This window comes from Cyanistes caeruleus, chromosome 6, assembly GCF_971803275.1.
Source record: "Cyanistes caeruleus chromosome 6, bCyaCae1.hap1.1, whole genome shotgun sequence".
Lineage (NCBI taxonomy): Eukaryota > Metazoa > Chordata > Aves > Passeriformes > Paridae > Cyanistes > Cyanistes caeruleus.
In genome coordinates, this window is record NC_141706.1 from 15,598,125 (window position 1) to 15,613,537 (window position 15,413).

Genomic DNA, 15,413 nt, shown 5'->3' on the forward strand with positions numbered 1-15,413 from the left:
CATAAATGGACTTACCATGTGGCTACAACTGATATTTCCAGCTCTGTGGCCTAAGAGCATCCATCCAATGTCCTGCCAGTCCAGCACTTCCTGATGGTATTTGAAGCCACTGCTTCCACACAAGTTAGAACAATGCACTTCTCCTTTGAGGTCATCTGGCTGCTCCAAGTGCAACAATGGAGCCACCAAGTTCCAGTTGCAAGGTCAGCATTACAAATTTAAAACCTTCCTGTTACAAAAGGTAAAGGCTCTCCAATCCTGCTGGAAACAAGAGCTTTGAAGAAACCTAACTCTTCCAACTTCAGCTTGCTTCCAACTTGAACGGTATCAGCTTTTTTAGATAATAAAGGATTGTCTGTAGATTACTGTGGATTAAAATTAGAACTGCAGACCTGACTATTAGTCTCAAGTTTGCTGGTGTGAGGAAGGTGATGGTCCTTCTTATCCATCCCTGGAATCACCATCATGCACTGTCTTCACTATCTCCAAGAGGTATTTTTTTTTTCAACGTGGATAAACTATTTTAGGAAGTTTGGAACAGGGAGAATGGCTGCCTTCCATACAAATCAAACAGGTTCCATTTCCAAGTGATTACAATTGTATCAAAGTCTTCAGGCCCAAATAGGTGTAGCCTCTGTGAAATACAGAAGCCCTTATGAAAGGCTCACTCAGAAGGTGTGAATAGAATAAAAAAGAAATTCATTATAAAAAAATGAGGAAGGAAAAAGCCTTCATTCCCAGCACTGCAGAATTCCAGCCAAGTAAAATCTCACTCACTTTACAATGAAAGGAAAATATTTGAGTGGTGGTGGCAGGGACAAGGCGAGGATATACAGTGCCAGGGAGGATTCTGCACTTAGAGATGCTGAGTATCCAGCCAAGAGACAGAAATTCAATTGCCAAGGCATTTGAATGAAGTCAATTAAGTCACATCACCTTTTCTATTTCAGTGTTTCCATCTGACAAGAAAGCAAAGGCGGGCAGCAGAAAGCAGGTGAGCTGCTGCACTCAGGGGTAGGGATCAAATGAACTATGCTGGTTCCATATGCACTATGGGAAAAGCAGGCAGAAGAGAGGAAGAGCTCTAAAATTAAGATGGAATTTTAACCTCTTCCTTCTCTGTTGACACTGACTGTAGGCATGTCTAACAGCTTTTCAGACAATTGTGTTTGATTTTGTTCCACAAACCTTACCTAGATCCACATTCATTAGCTGACTCTCTGCTGCCATCAAAATTGAGGGAAGGAACACCTTTTAGCACTGCTTAGAAACAGAGGAGATCAAACTAAACTCTGCAGCTCCAATGAGCGAAGGAATTATGTCCTATCCACCTTCATGAAGCCGCAAAGACCAAAATCTCTTGAGAGCGTGCCATTTCCTTTCAGCCTTGTGCACTGAGCCTTCAGCTCATCACGGATCAAAAGATGCTGCACTAAATTACAAGAAAAATGACTGCATTCTGTTTAGTTGCAATCCTGGTAGTCATAACAAATCTTGTGTGCATCAGATGGCCTCCAGAAAAATCACATGCAACAGCAACACCATCCTCAGATGCTCTCCCAGTACCTTACCTAATCATTGCTCCGTCACTGGACAAGACTTGTCCCCACCCTTCACATCTACAGCAACAAACCTACAAATCTTCCAAACATTTCTTCAATTCCACACCCCTCCGGAACATTCCCGCTTAAAACCGCACAGCTGCCCACGGGACAAAGGTCCAGTGTTACAAGCTGCTGCTCTCCCTCCACACAAGCCCCTTGCACATCTTGCACTGCTGCTCTGAAACTGCACAATTTGTCAGCAGCACCATTAGACTCAGAATTGGGAAACAATTCCTTCTGCTGGGTTAAGTTGGAAACAGTTCAGGCTACAGGAGTTCTTTATTATTCACCCTCATGGAATGCCCCTGCCCTTCAGAGCTCAAGCACTCCTGTGCAGAGCATCTCATGGAGCCAAAGAGAAAGGACTACTGTCCCAAAAGAAGAGTCTGGGAGGAACTCCCAGTGTCCTTCATGCCTTGAGAAAGCTAAGGAGCAGTCACTGATGGCCTAAAGGGTACAAATTCAGTTCAGATGACAAATTTTCCAGGGTGCACCCCCTCCTCTTTATCTTCTAACACAACTACAAACAAACCAAATGATAGATTTTACAAGGAATAAGGGATGTTTAAAAGCAAATCTCTAAACTAAGCCTGGCATGCTCACCCAGGAGTTCAACACAGCAAGGCAGGCACTCTGCACTACCTAGTTCATGGCAAGAGATTTCTAAACTCTACCAAATGAAGTGAAGAAATGAAACAGAGAGCAATAGAACCGTATTTTAATTCATTTCAAGGCATGGAATAACACAGAATCTTTTCCATGAAACTAGGGCATTTTTCTCCCTTATCTAGTGCCCAAGTAAGATTAGAAATTGGGAAAAAAACCACTGAAACTGCAAATGCATTTTGCCCCCAGCTAGAAACAAAAGGTAATTATTTGAAAACTAGAAAAAACTCCAAGAGGAAACGTAAAACATTATGGAATATGTATTATTTTTATCACCCAGAATTCCCCATGTTAAAGGCACAGAGAAAACCATCATTCAGAAGTGGGAAAACAGAGGGACTGTACAAGTGAAATGGAGTTCTGACAAATGATGCTGTGTAGAATATGGGTTCCCAAACCAACAGAACAAAGGCACCCCGACAGCAGCAGCCTCAGAGATTGTACATTGCAGCTGAAGCACGGGGGTTTCTGTAGATTCACCTTGTAAACTGGCACACTTACTTGCCAAGGCTGCTGAACTTCTTTCACCTTAAACCACAAAACCTCCCAGTCCTTCCACAGCAATCACTCCATCAAATCAAGGCAGACCAAAACATGTTCTTTGCGCTGTTCACAATAAGATGAAGTTATGTGCCCAAGAGATACCATTTGAAGTCAGAAGGAACAAGCCAGCAGGTGTAGAAAACTGGTATTTGAAGAAGTGACAAAAAGACAGCAAACTGAAGCCCATGCTTAATACAAAACCCCATGATTAATAGAACACAAATGCAGATGGATATGATAAGCTTGCACTGTCAAAGCTAAAATCATTTCTAACAAAAATCACCACATTTCCAAGAATTCAGTACCACTTGTGGTGGCCACTCCTGATCTCTACATAATATGTCAGCAGTTCAATTGGCAAGAATCTCTTTATCTAGATCCAAGCAGGGAAGAAGTCAAGGTCCCAGTGATATGCAATTCTGTAGCTTCATTAGAAACCTTTCATCCTGCAATAGTTGAAATCCAAGCGAGAAAAGAACCTGTTTGGACACCAACTATCCTTAGTAGCAACGTTTTGCAGCACGCAATTTGAAAAGGTTAACCTGCCAGGCAATAATACAGACAAGAAAAATGAAAAGGAGGGCAAGGAGAATCATCTGCTGCTGAAACTGCTCTTCTACAAAAACAAAGTGATATGAAGATTCAGCCCGTGAAGAACACATTCCTCAACCAGGAGAGAAAAACACAATTCTTAAAAATCTCCTCTGTCGTTCTGATTGGGAACGGTGGGAAAGAACGACACGGACTCTCAAGGGAGTCACAACAGGAGAATCTTCTCTACTTTATTACTCTAGGCTTGTCTAATAGACAGATACGTGGAAAGTACAGAAAGGAAACTCTTATTGCTTAGTAAAGTGCTACATCACCATCATTGGTCAGCGGGGCTCACCACCCCCCTGACTTTCTCCTGCAAGGAAAACAAGAGGACAGACAAACAGCACCTGGCAGTTGTTTTCTGTCTGTGAGGATTGTTTTGAAATCCTCCTATGAATTCCCAGGCTAGCTTCTCGGGCAGGACTGATAGGCCATGGGGCCTGCAGTTTCTGCAGCTCTCTGCAGCCTGCTCCAAAGCTAGCATCCATACTCTCCACTACATAAGAAATAGAAAACTGACTACAAATCACGTGTTCACTACTTGTTGCTTGTTCACTACTCAGACATCAGAATTACTACCACAATACTAGAAGAACAATCCAAGAAACATATTCCAGGGATGCATTTTAATTCATTAGCTGCTGCCAGCCGTGCTGTGCTTTGCTCCTATCCATCCACCCTGCTGCAAAAAGGTTCAATTGTGTTTTCACCATCACGTCAGATCAGCTCTTGGACTCACAGCTCACCGCAGACCTCGAAACAGGAGGCAAAGATCTGCACCACTTGGCCTTTCAGAACTTCTCACCCATCTATGACCTTTCTGGGGCCAGCTTCACAAAATGAGGGGGAAGCCATTCCAAAGAACACGACCAAGGAAATCACACAGCACTCGGGATTTGTTCCAGGCATCAAATTTTTAATGGATGATGTGAAGTAACACCGAAGCAATTCCTGTCCACAGAAAAAAAGATTTCAAATGGTTTTGTCTCAAGGACAATCACTGGAGGTTGAAAATTTCTGGGGCTGAAAGTTACATGAGGTCCTCAACACTGAGCAGTCAATATCCCCACAGTCTAAACTGTGAAATTACTACCTGGGCAAGGAGAACATTTTCAGGATTTGCAACTCATCTCAAAGCCTCAGTAGAACTCAACCAGCAGAATTCCCCTGAGATGGCACTGTGCTCTGGAAGCCCTCAAATACTCACTAAAACAGACTTGACTTTCACTAGGACAGCTGCTCATGAAAATCTGGGGTAAAACCTATGGGAAGTGGCCATGTGCACGCATATTCCTTCTTCCCACAGCAGGCACAATCAAATCCTCCTTTGAATGGCCTCCAAGTTGAGCAGCACTCATTGGCACAGCCTCTTCTCCCACAGACAGGCCAGCGAGCAACACGGCAGCGCCAGCCAGGTGGGCAAGGACAAGAGAGAGCAGATGCCAACAAGGCTTGGAAGCTGGGCCAAGGGAGGTTTACGCTGGCCATTGGGAAGAACTTGTGCCCAGCGTGGGCCATCAGATACTGCAATGGCCTGACAGGGGCTGCTGGAGTCATCATTGTGGCACGGGTGCAAGGCAAGCCAGGCCGCAGCGCTCGGGCCCCGCTCTGCTGGCCATACTTGCCGCCATGGCTCCCAGCTTGGACTCAACATTCTCTCAGGGCTCTCTGCAGCCAGGGCGTTCTGTGCTTCTGTGACATCACAGCCTCTGGGGACGGCACGCTGGCTGGCAACTGTCCCCAGCTGTTGCTGCGCCCCAGAGCCCAGGCACAGCTGCTCGCAGAGAGACGCCCAGAGCCTCGGTGCTGCTGGCAGAGCACTATGGCTGCTCACGGCTCCTCCGCGCTGCTGCAGCTTTACGTGCTGCTGCTCTTGGCCCATCCCCTCGACCCTGTGAGCAAACCCGAGAGGAGCACGGGTGCCTCTCCTCTGGTTCCGGAGGATTTCGACCTGGAGGAGAAGGACTCTGCGCTCCTCTGGTGGGCGTCCAGGACACTCCTGCTCATTGACGTGCTCCTCATAGGAATGGCCATGGGATGGGCCCTTGGAAGAAGATTTCAGAGACGCTGGGGAGAGGTGAGGCAGGGGGTGGGGGGTCAGGGGCAGGTGGGATGGGGCAGACCTTGAGGGCCTCTTGGGCACCCTTTGGCCAATGCCCTGCGGCAGAAGGGGCCTGAGCACCTGGCTGGGGAATGTGGCCCAGGGGCTGAGCTCCATGGACAGCACCAAGCAGAGGCGGCAGAGCTCTGCCTGCTGCAGCCTCTTCCCCGGGCCAGCCCAGCCCAACTGGGCCCGAGTCTCTGTCTCCCAGGCCAAAGGCAGCCCCACAGGTGCCGGCCCCGCTCTGCCCCTCTGCCTCTTCCATGGGGATCCCTGTGCTTTGCCTTGCAGCGGAATCTCCAGAGCCCTTCGGGCCGTGCGGGGCCCCGCCGCCATCGAAGACTCGGCTGTCCCACCAAGTTGATGCAGCTGCTCAGGCAAAACCGTGACCTGATGCGGCTGCACCTTCGCTACAGCTCTCAGCCGAGGAGGCCAACCACCAAGACGGCGGCAAAAGAGGGCAGTGACAGGAGACTCCGCACCTCCCCACAGCTCTGACCTCCAGCGTCGCGCTCCATCTAAAGAACCTTACGGGGAACGGGTGACCAGTGCCCAGCCCAGGCACTGCGACGTTCCCCACCTTACAAGTTAGCCACACCCCTGTTGCTGTTCGATTCCCCACCACGTTTCCCCCAAGAAGTTGACCTTTCCCTTAGTGTTCAGTTCTAAACAGTTGAAGCATTGAAGTTTCTTAGCCTTAAGATTCTTACCCCATAGTCTTCTAGTAACGTTGGATTGTAGATTTTAGAAGTAGTCAAGTGAATAAAGTTCACGTTTTCTACACGTTGCTGTGTCATTTTCTTGAGGTTGCACCTGAGACCTGGGGACTCCTTGAGAGATGGCTTTGCATGGCAGCTCCAGACTGCCTGCAATGGAGAGCCCCAGTGCCCCAGCAGGCTTTGCAAGAGCACGAAGCAACCTGAAAGCTGCTGTCAGAAGGCTGTGCTTCTTATCCGATCGAAGCAGCAGCACGCGCATTGGAGTTGGGCAAGCACTAAAGAGCTGCAGAAGAGCTTTGCTTAGCAAAATGGGCCAAGAAAAAGCATTTGCTTCATGGGTCTTTGTCGTCGCCTGGAAACAGGTAGCAGCATATGGAAGGGGGTTGTACACGTGGTTTCTTGCCTCGCTTCTCTGCACTTGCAGGGGCTCCCCCCGCCCACCCCGGGCTGAGCTCTGCGGCAGTGCTGCCGCATTGTGGGCACAGAGCGGTACTGCAGCTGTGCTCCGAGCCGGGCGGGGCCTGGCCGAGCGGGGCCGAGCAGGGGCGAGCCGAGCCGAAGCGGGCCAGAAAGAGCCGAGCCGAAGCGGGCCGGAAAGAGTCGAACCGAACTGAGCCGCGTCGGGCCTCCCCCCCGCCCCCCGCCGGAGCCGGCCGGGAGGACCGCGGCAGAGGCGTTAACTCCAATGCCTGCCGCCGCAGGCGCGGCCGCCACCCAGCTACGGAGCCGCTGAGTCTCGCCGCCATCGTCCTCGCCCCGGGAAAGGCGGCGGAAAATCGGGCGGAATGCTCGGAGTCGGTCGGCGTCGGCAGGTTTTTCGTTCAGGCATGTAAGTTAGACAGACGCGCTGAGAGCAGCGGGGGCCTTAATTGTGCCATAACAAAGATGGCCGCTCTGCCGGAAGTGGCTTCAGCCACAGCAAAGATGGCGGCGAGGAAGGGCGGAAGTTACGTCACGCCACGCAGAAGATGGCTGCCAGGTCGTGGCCGGCTTGTCCTTCCAAGGATGGCGGCCAAAAAGGCGGGAAAATGGAAGGACCCCGGGCAGTGAGTGCGTGAATTCGACTGCCTGACAAACACCCCGGCGTCGACGCCGCCCCGTCGCAATTTTCCGCGGCTGCTCCAGCCGTGCGGACACGGGCTGTGCGCTCGGCGGCACCGGGGCCGAGCGCGAGCCGGTCGGGCGCCGACAGGCAGCGGTGACGACGCCGCACTCTGCCGGGGTCCTTGACGCGGCCGCTTTTTCGGGCTTCTGGCACTCGCGACGACCCGTACCATGCTGCCACTCCTCTCACTCGGTTCCCCTATTTATTTAAAAGCTTGGCATTTAAATGAATAATATAGAAATTAAAATATACAAATCTATAATAAAGAAATGCATATAGGGTGATAGGGAGATATATAGATAGGGAGATAGATAGATAGATAGATAGATAGATAGATAGAGAGATAGATAGATAGATAGATAGATAGATAGATAGATAGATAGATAGATAGAAAAATCTTCCCATAAACACGACCAAATTCTAGAAAAATATCTCACCAAATCACCACAAATTCCCACAAAATACATGAAAAATCCTTCAAGATCCCTAAATCGCCTCAATATCCCACAAAATCACACAAAAATCACACAAAACCTCCACAAGTTTCCACAAAATCTAAGAAAAATTCCTCAAAATTCTTCAAGTCTCCTCAAAACCACACAAAGTTGGTGAAAAGGCCCACCAAATTCCAGAAAAATCCCACAGAATCTCCACAAATTACCACAAAATCTAAAACAAATTCCTCAAAATTCTTCAAGTCTCCTCAGAATCCCACACAATTCCAGAAAAACCCCACAAAATTCCAGAGAAGTCCCACAAAACTCCCTAAATCATTTCAAAACCCTACCAATTCACAGGAATGTCCCACAAAATCTCTACCAATTCCCAGAACATCCCACAAAAATCCCACAAAAATCCCTAAATCGTCTGAAAACTCGACCAAATTCCTGAAACGCCCCATAAAATCAGCACAGTTTCCCACAAAATTCAAGAAAAAACACCACACAATTCCCTAAATTTTTTCAAAATACCACAAAATTCCTGAAAAGCCCCACCAAATTCCGAAGATTTTTCCTGGAATTTTATTGGATACTGGGGAGATTTTGTGGGATGTTTGTGGAACTTTGAGGGACTCTTCTGGAATTTGTTGAGATTCTGTAGAGAACTGATGAATTATCAGGGATTTTTCATGTATTCTGTGGGAATTTGTGGAGATTCGGCGGGATTTTTGTGGATTTTGGCCGTGTTTTGAGAAGATTTAGGGAATTTTGTGGGATTATTTCTGGAATTTTGTTGGATATTGGGAGATTTTGTGGGATGTTTGTGGAACTTTGAGGGACTTTTCTGGAATTTGGTGAGATTCTGTAGAGAACTGACGAATTATCAGGGATTTTTCATGTATTCTGTAAGAATTTGTGGAGATTTGGTGGGATATTTTTCTAGAATTTGGTCGTGTTTTGAGAAGATTTAGGGAATTTTGTGGGATTTTTCCTGGAATTTTGTTGGATATTGGGAGATTTTGTGGGATGTTTGTGGAACTTTGAGGGACTTTTCTGGAATTTGGTGAGATTCTGTAGAGAACTGACGAATTATCAGGGATTTGTCATGTATTCAGTGGGAATTTGTGGAGATTCTGTGGGATTTTTGTGGATTTTGGTAGAGTTTTGAGAAGATTTAGGGAATTTTCTGTGATTTTTCCTGGAATTTTGTTGGATATTGAGGACATTTTGTGGGATGTTTCTGGAATTTGGTGGGGGTTTTCAAGAATTTTGTTGTATTTTGAAAAGATTTAGGGAATTGTGTGGTGTTTTTTCTTGAATTTTGTGGGAAACTGTGCTGTTTTTATAGGGCGTTTCTGGAATTTGGTCGAGTTTTCAGAAGATTTAGGGATTTTTGTGAGATTTTTGTGGGATGTTCTGGGAATTGGTGGAGATTTTGTGGGACATTCCTGTGAATTGGTAGGGTTTTGAAATGATTTAGGGAGTTTTGTGGGACTTCTCTGGAATTTTGTGGGGTTTTCTGGAATTGTGTGGGATTCTGAGGAGACTTGAAGAATTTTGAGGAATTTGTTTTAGATTTTGTGGGAATTTGTGGAGAATCTGTGGGATTTTACTGGAATTTGGTGGTTTTTTTCAAGGACGTTGTGTGGTTTTGAGGAGACTTGAAGAATTTTGAGGAATTTTTCTTAGATTTTGTGGAAACTTGTGGAGGTTTTGTGTGATTTTTGTGGGATTTTGTGGGATATTGAGGCGATTTCGGGATCTTGAGGGATTTTTCATGTATTTTGTGGGATTTTGTGGAGATTTGGTGGGACATTTTTCTAGAATTTAGTCGTGTTTTGAGAAGATTTAGGGAATTTTGTGTGATTTTTCTGGGATTTTGTTGGATATTGAGGAGATTTTGTGGGATGTTTGTGGAACTTTGAGGGACTTTTCTGGAATTTGGTGAGATTCTGTAGAGAACTGACAAATTATCAGGGATTTGTCATGTATTCTGTGGGAATTTGTGGAGATTCTGTGGGATTTTTCTGGAATTTGGTAGAGTTTTGAGAAGATTTAGGGAATTTTGTGGGACTTTTCTGGGATTTTGTTGGATATTGAGGAAATTTTGTGGGATGTTTCAGGAATTTGGTGGGGCTTTTCAGGAATTTTGTGGTATTTTGAAAAGATTTAGGGAATTTTGTGGTGTTTTTTCTTGAATTTTGTGGGAAACTGTGCTGATTTTATGGGGCGTTTCTGGAATTTGGTCGAGTTTTCAGAAGATTTAGGGATTTTTGTGGGATTTCTGTGGGATGTTCTGGGAATTGGTAGAGGTTTTGTGGGACATTCCTGTGAATTGGTAGGGTTTTGAAATGATTGAGGGAGTTTTGTGGGACTTCTCTGGAATTTTGTGTGTTTTTTCTGGAATTGTGTGGGATTCTGAGGAGACTTGAAGAATTTTGAGGAATTTTTCTTAGATTTTGTGGAAACTTGTGGAGGTTTTGTGTGATTTTTGTGTGATTTGGTGGGATATTGAGGCGATTTAGGGATCTTGAGGGATTTCTCATGTATTTTGTGGGAATTTGTGGAGATTTGGTGGGATATTTTTCTAGGATTTGGTCGTGTTTTGAGAAGATTTAGGGTATTTTGTGGGATTTTTCCTGGAATTTTGTTGGATATTAGGGATATTTTGTGGGATGTTTGTGGAACTTTGAGGGACTTTTCTGGAATTTGGTGAGATTCTGTAGAGAACTGACGAATTATCAGGGATTTTTCATGTATTCTGTGGGAATTTGTGGAGATTTGGTGGGATTTTTGTGGATTTTGGCCGTGTTTTGAGAAGATTTAGGGAATTTTGTGGGATTTTTCTGGGATTTTGTTGGATATTGAGGACATTTTGTGGGATGTTTCGGGAATTTGGTGGGGCTTTTCAAGAATTTTGTGGTATTTTGAAAAGGTTTAGGGAATTTTGTGGTGTTTTTTCTTGAATTTTGTGGGAAACTGCTGATTTTATGGGGCGTTTCTGGAATTTGGTCGAGTTTTCAGAAGATTTAGGGATTTTTGTGAGATTTTTGTGGGATGTTCTGGGAATTGGTAGAGATTTTGTGGGACATTCCTGTGAATTGGTAGGGTTTTGAAATGATTTAGGGAGTTTTGTGGGACTTCTCTGGAATTTTGTGTGTTTTTTCTGGAATTGTGTGGGATTCTGAGGAGACTTGAAGAATTTTGAGGAATTTGATTTAGATTTTAGTGGGAATTTGTGGAGATTCTGTGGGATTTTTCTGGAATTTGGTGGGCCTTTTCACAAACTTTGTGTGGTTTTGAGGAGACTTGAAGAATTTTGAGGAATTTTTCTTAGATTTTGTGGAAACTTGTGGAGGTTTTGTGGGATTTTTGTGTGATTTTGTGGGATATTGAGGCGATTTAGGGATCTTGAGGGATTTTTCATGTATTCTGTGGGAATTTGTGGAGATTTGGTGGGATTTTTGTGCATTTTGGTCGTGTTTTGAGAAGATTTAGGAAATTTTGTGGGATTTTTCCTGGAATTTTGTTGGATATTGAGGACATTTTGTGGGATGTTTCTGGAATTTGGTGGGGCTTTTCAGGAATTTTGTGGTATTTTGAAAAGGTTTAGGGAATTTTGTGGTGTTTTTTCTTGAATTTTGTGGGAAACTGTGCTGATTTTATGGGGCGTTTCTGTAATTTGGTCGAGTTTTCAGAAGATTTAGGGATTTTTGTGGGATTTCTGTGGGATGTTCTGGGAATTGGTGGAGATTTTCTGGGACATTCCTGTGAATTGGTAGGGTTTTGAAATGATTTAGGGAGTTTTGTGGGACTTCTCTGGAATTTTGTGTGTTTTTTCAAGAATTGTGTGGGATTCTGAGGAGACTTGAAGAATTTTGAGGAATTTTTCTTAGATTTTGTGGAAACTTGTGGAGGTTTTGTGTGATTTTTGTGTGATTTTGTGGGATATTGAGGCGATTTAGGGATCTTGAGGGATTTCTCATGTATTTTGTGGGAATTTGTGGAGATTTGGTGGGATATTTTTCTAGAATTTGGCCGTGTTTTGAGAAGATTTATGGAATTTTGTGGGATTTTTCTGGGATTTTGTTGGGTATTGAGGACATTTTGTGGGATGTTTCTGGAATTTGGTGGGGCTTTTCAAGAATTTTGTGGTATTTTCAAAAGGTTTAGGGAATTTTGTGGTGTTTTTTCTTGAATTTTGTGGGAAACTGTGCTGATTTTATGGGGCGTTTCTGGAATTTGGTCGAGTTTTCAGAAGATTTAGGGATTTTTGTGAGATTTTTGTGGGATGTTCTGGGAATTGGTAGAGATTTTGTGGGACATTCCTGTGAATTGGTAGGGTTTTGAAATGATTTAGGGAGTTTTGTGGGACTTCTCTGGAATTTGGTGGGGTTTTTCTGGAATTGTGTGGGATTCTGAGGAGACTTGAAGAATTTTGAGGAATTTGATTTAGATTTTTGTGGGAATTTGTGGAGATTCTGTGGGATTTTTCTGGAATTTGGTGGGCCTTTTCACAAACTGTGTGGTTTTGAGGAGACTTGAAGAATTTTGAGGAATTTTTCTTAGATTTTGTGGAAACTTGTGGAGGTTTTGTGTGATTTTTGTGTGATTTTGTGGGATATTGAGGCGATTTAGGGATCTTGAGGGATTTCTCATGTATTTTGTGGGAATTTGTGGAGATTTGGTGGGATATTTTTCTAGAATTTGGTCGTGTTTTGAGAAGATTTAGGGAATTTTGTGGGATTTTTCCTGGAATTTTGTTGGATATTAGGGATATTTTGTGGGATGTTTGTGGAACTTTGAGGGACTTTTCTGGAATTTGGTGAGATTCTGTAGAGAACTGACGAATTATCAGGGGTATTTTCATGTATTCTGTGGGAATTTGTGGAGATTCGGTGGGATTTTTCTGGAATTTTGGTTGTGTTTTGAGAAGATTTAGGGAATTTTGTGGGATTTTTCTGGGATTTTGTTGGGTATTGAGGACATTTTGTGGGATGTTTCTGGAATTTGGTGGGGCTTTTCAAGAATTTTGTTGTATTTTCAAAAGATTTTGGGAATTTTGTGGTGTTTTTTCTTGAATTTTGTGGGAAACTGTGCTGATTTTACGGGGCGTTTCTGGAATTTGGTCGAGTTTTCAGAAGCGTTAGGGATTTTTGTGAGATTTTTGTGGGATGTTTGTGGAACTTTGAGGGACTTTTCTGGAATTTGGTGAGATTCTGTAGAGAACTGACGAATTATCAGGGATTTTTCATGTATTCTGTGGGAATTTGTGGAGATTTGGTGGGATTTTTCTGGAATTTGGTAGAGTTTTGAGAAGATTTAGGGAATTTTGTGTTGTTTTTTCTTGAATTTTGTGGGAAACTGTGCTGATTTTATGGGGCGTTTCTGGAATTTGGTCAAGTTTTCAGAAGATTTACGGAATTGTGTGAGATTTTTCCTGGAATTTTGTTGGATATTAGGGAGATTTTGTGGGATGCTTGTGGAACTTTGGGGAACTTTTCTGGAATTTGGTGAGATTCTGTAGAGAACTGACGAATTATCAGGGATTTTTCATGTATTCTGTGGGAATTTGTGGAGATTTGGTGGGATATTTTTCTAGAATTTGGTCGTGTTTTGAGAAGATTTAGGGAATTTTGTGGGATTTTTCCTGGAATTTTGTTGGATACTGGGGAGATTTTGTGGGATGTTTGTGGAACTTTGAGGGACTTTTCTGGAATTTGGTGAGATTCTGTAGAGAACTGACGAATTATCAGGGATTTGTCATGTATTCTGTGGGAATTTGTGGAGATTCTGTGGGATTTTTGTGGATTTTGGCCGTGTTTTGAGAAGATTTAGGGAATTTTGTGGGATTTTTCTGGGATTTTGTTGGATATTGAGGACATTTTGTGGGATGTTTCGGGAATTTGGTGGGGCTTTTCAAGAATTTTGTGGTATTTTGAAAAGGTTTAGGGAATTTTGTGGTGTTTTTTCTTGAATTTTGTGGGAAACTGCTGATTTTATGGGGCGTTTCTGGAATTTGGTCGAGTTTTCAGAAGATTTAGGGATTTTTGTGAGATTTTTGTGGGATGTTCTGGGAATTGGTAGAGATTTTGTGGGACATTCCTGTGAATTGGTAGGGTTTTGAAATGATTTAGGGAGTTTTGTGGGACTTCTCTGGAATTTTGTGTGTTTTTTCTGGAATTGTGTGGGATTCTGAGGAGACTTGAAGAATTTTGAGGAATTTGATTTAGATTTTAGTGGGAATTTGTGGAGATTCTGTGGGATTTTTCTGGAATTTGGTGGGCCTTTTCACGAACTTTGTGTGGTTTTGAGGAGACTTGAAGAATTTTGAGGAATTTTTCTTAGATTTTGTGGAAACTTGTGGAGGTTTTGTGGGATTTTTGTGTGATTTTGTGGGATATTGAGGCGATTTAGGGATCTAGAGGGATTTTTCATGTATTTTGTGGGAATTTGTGGAGATTTGGTGGGATATTTTTCTAGAATTTGGTCGTGTTTTGAGAAGATTTAGGGAATTTTGTGGGATTTTTCCTGGAATTTTGTTGGATACTGGGGAGATTTTGTGGGATGTTTGTGGAACTTTGAGGGACTTTTTAGGAATTTGGTGAGATTCTGTAGAGAACTGACGAATTATCAGGGATTTTTCATGTATTCTGTGGGAATTTGTGGAGATTCTGTGGGATGTTTCTGGAATTTGGTAGAGTTTTGAGAAGATTTAGGGAATTTTGTGGAACTTTTCTGGGATTTTGTTGGATATTGAGGACATTTTGTGGGATGTTTCTGGAATTTGGTGGGGCTTTTCAAGAATTTTGTGGTATTTTGAAAAGATTTAGAGAATTTTGTGGTGTTTTTTCTTGAATTTTGTGGGAAACTGTGCTGATTTTATGGGGCGTTTCTGGAATTTGGTCGAGTTTTCAGAAGATTTAGGGATTTTTGTGGGATTTCTGTGGGATGTTCTGGGAATTGGTGGAGACTTTGTGGGACATTCCTGTGAATTGGTAGGGTTTTGAAATGATTTAGGGAGTTTTGTGGGACTTCTCTGGAATTTTGTGTGTTTTTTCAAGAATTGTGTGGGATTCTGAGGAGACTTGAAGAATTTTGAGGAATTTTTCTTAGATTTTGTGGAAACTTGTGGAGGTTTTGTGTGATTTTTGTGTGATTTTGTGGGATATTGAGGCGATTTAGGGATCTTGAGGGATTTCTCATGTATTTTGTGGGAATTTGTGGAGATTTGGTGGGATATTTTTCTAGAATTTGGTCGTGTTTTGAGAAGATTTAGGGAATTTTGTGGGATTTTTCCTGGAATTTTGTTGGATATTAGGGATATTTTGTGGGATGTTTGTGGAACTTTGAGGGACTTTTCTGGAATTTGGTGAGATTCTGTAGAGAACTGACGAATTATCAGGGGTATTTTCATGTATTCTCTGGGAATTTGTGGAGATTCGGTGGGATTTTTCTGGAATTTTGGTTGTGTTTTGAGAAGATTTAGGGAATTTTGTGGGATTTTTCTGGGATTTTGTTGGGTATTGAGGACATTTTGTGGGATGTTTCTGGAATTTGGTGGGGCTTTTCAAGAATTTTGTTGTATTTTCAAAAGATTTTGGGAATTTTGTGGTGTTTTTTCTTGAATTTTGTGGGAAA